The sequence below is a fragment of the Erpetoichthys calabaricus genome, chromosome 1, assembly GCF_900747795.2.
Source record: "Erpetoichthys calabaricus chromosome 1, fErpCal1.3, whole genome shotgun sequence".
NCBI lineage: Eukaryota > Metazoa > Chordata > Cladistia > Polypteriformes > Polypteridae > Erpetoichthys > Erpetoichthys calabaricus.
Genome location: NC_041394.2, coordinates 107,097,569 through 107,100,470, shown reverse-complemented (window position 1 = coordinate 107,100,470; position 2,902 = coordinate 107,097,569).

Sequence of the window (2,902 nt, the reverse complement as noted above, 5' to 3'; positions counted from 1 at the left end):
GTATGCCAGTATACGGAGGTGAAGTTGAGTCACCAGTAACAGATACTTAATATGGAATGAATTAAGCAGCGGGAAGGTGAAAGAAGCAGAGCCTTCACTGATGTTTCACAGCATGCGTTCTGAAGCAGCAGGTATATCATTTTCAATGCCAGTCTTTGAGCTATGGAATAGGTAGCACAAAAGAGTGTTAAAACTGAAAAAATGCCAAAACTGAGTTTTCATTTTATAACTGCCTCTGCTTCTCTGGTCTCTCTCGACAGCACTAGTATGGATGAAAACTTTCATTTCTCAATATTAAACCACCACTCCTTTGGACAGTGAAAACAATTTCTTCTCTAGACTTATAAAAAAGGAAAGCCTCCATAAACTATACGAAAACAACAGGCTTTAATAATATATTGTAACAAACTTTTGGAAGCACTGGTACTATTTTATTCACAAAGCTTATTTTGATGGACTTTGATCATCACTACCTTATTGCAAATTCATACATAATGTTAACTTCATTTTACAGTACACTTTCCTGCAACTGCTTCCTCTAGCCTAGTTTACAGTTACTTTCAAACCCTACGCCAGCATTAAAAAGCTGCAGAGGTCTCATCTTAAAACCTTTCCAAATGAAATAAGGATACTTTTAAAGCAGAGAAATAGAAAAATCATGGATAATATAGAACAGGCAAAATAATGAAAAAAACAGCATAATTCATTGAAAAGTGATGACTTCACTTGTAAATAAAAAATTAAAAAATCCCACGGGAAACGTCTCAATGTAACAAATGTATCCATGAGTGTCCACGCCTATATAGTACCTGTAATAGTATTCACCCCTGTGGACGTTTTCACATTTTATTGTTATACAATATTGAAACAGAGTGTGGATTTAATTTGGCTCATTTGACATTGATCAACAGAACAAGACCCTTTAATGTCAAAGTGAAAACAGATATCTGCAAAGAGGTCTAAGTTAATTACAAATATAAAACACAAAATAATTAATCACCCCTTATGTTGATGCATCTTTGGCAGCCTGTGTGCATAAGTTGATAATGAATACTCAAGGACAGTCTGTATCTTTCGTATTAAAGTTTTAGTGAAATTCAAATCAAAACAGATCACGCAAAAATGGAGGTAAACCTTTATAACACACAAAAAACACCAACTTATTGCTTGTGATGTTTCAAGCTTCCATGTCTTTCTTAAGTTTCTTTAGGTTGCTGTTATCATTACTAATTACATTAATACATACATTATTATATACATTAGTACATATGTCATTACAGTGCCTACAAAATCTATTCATGCCCTTGGAAGTTTTCACATTTTATAGATATACTGTACAACATTGAATCATATGTGGATTTAATTTGGCTCTTTTAACACTGACCAAATGAAAAAGACTCTTTAAATGTCAAAGTGAGAACAGATCTAAGCAAAATGGTTGAAACTGATTAGAAATACAAAACACAAAATAATCGGCAGCCCCACCAGAGTGATCACTGGAGAAGCTACTTGGTTTTGGGAGTCACATGATTAGTGCAATGGAGTTCACCGGTCAGTAGTCAAGGGGTTTCAATTGATTGTAGTGTAAATGCACCTTATCTGGAGGATCCAACTTATGGTAGTCAGTATCGTGGCATAACCTACACAGTGAAGACACTCTAAGCAACTCAGTGAAAAGAAATGATTGAAAAGCACAACTTGGTGGGTAGAGACAAGAAAATATCCAAGTCACTGACTACCCCTTGGAGTCCAGTTAAATCAATCATGAAAGCTGGAAAGAGTGTGGCACAGCTATAAATATGCATACAGTAAGATGGCCACAAAAACTGAGTCATCGTGCAAGAAGCCTAGTGAGGGAGACCACTAAGAGACCAATGAGACCTCTGAAGGAGTTATAGGCTACAGTTGCTCAAATAGGAGAGACGGTGCATATAATAGCTGTTGCCCGTGTGCTTCACAAGTCATAGGTTTATGGGAGAATGGCAAAGATAAAGCCACTGTTTAAAATGAGACATGCAAGCAACATATCGGTAAGAGTTTGCCAGAAGGTACATAGGAGATTCTTGAAAACAGCTGGAAGAAGGTTCTGTCATCTGATGAGAACATGCGTGCAAACTCCACGCAGGGAGGACATGGGAAGCGAACCCGGGTCTCTGAACTGCGAGGCAGCAGCGCTACCATTGCGCCGCCCTCAGTTTTACTTCTCTTGAAATAATTGTTTGAGCAGTCGCTTAATAATAAGTTTAAAATGGGCCAAATTAACTCCTGCCTTTAAAGACAGAATGTTATTTTCCCCTGTGGCTGTTCGTTTAAGTAGCAACTTTATGATAACTCTTGTAAGAATTAAGAGATGAAAATGAAAACCAAGAATAAACAGACTCTCACACTCAAGGCTATGTTCAAACCCTCTAAATTTCTTACAAATGAACATCACACACTGATGAATTTCTGACGTTACAATATAAAAAGAGAAATAAGCTGTCACTCTGAACAAGGAATTAAGGTAAACGCAAGACATGGGCTCTGAATAATAATGTTATTGGAACAAAAGTGAACAGTCAGAGGTGTTCCCCCAGGAATTAAAAATTCAAAAATGTAATAACATCAGTGTAAAAGGTAGAGAAGTAACATTTTATTCAGTTAGAAAAAGTCATTGAAATTTCCAGGAGTTAATTTTATAACCACATACAGAAATATTAAGATAGATTTACCATTTCTCATTGGATTTACCTCTTATTTTTATAAAGCATTTATTTATAAGATCAGAACTTATTAAAGTATAATAAAAAGTAATTCTTTTTAAAATTTTACAGAGGTAATTAGTGAAGAAAATCCTTTATAAGTAGACAGCACTCTCAATATTTTAACAGATCTATTCATTCATTCATCTTTTTCTCAAATC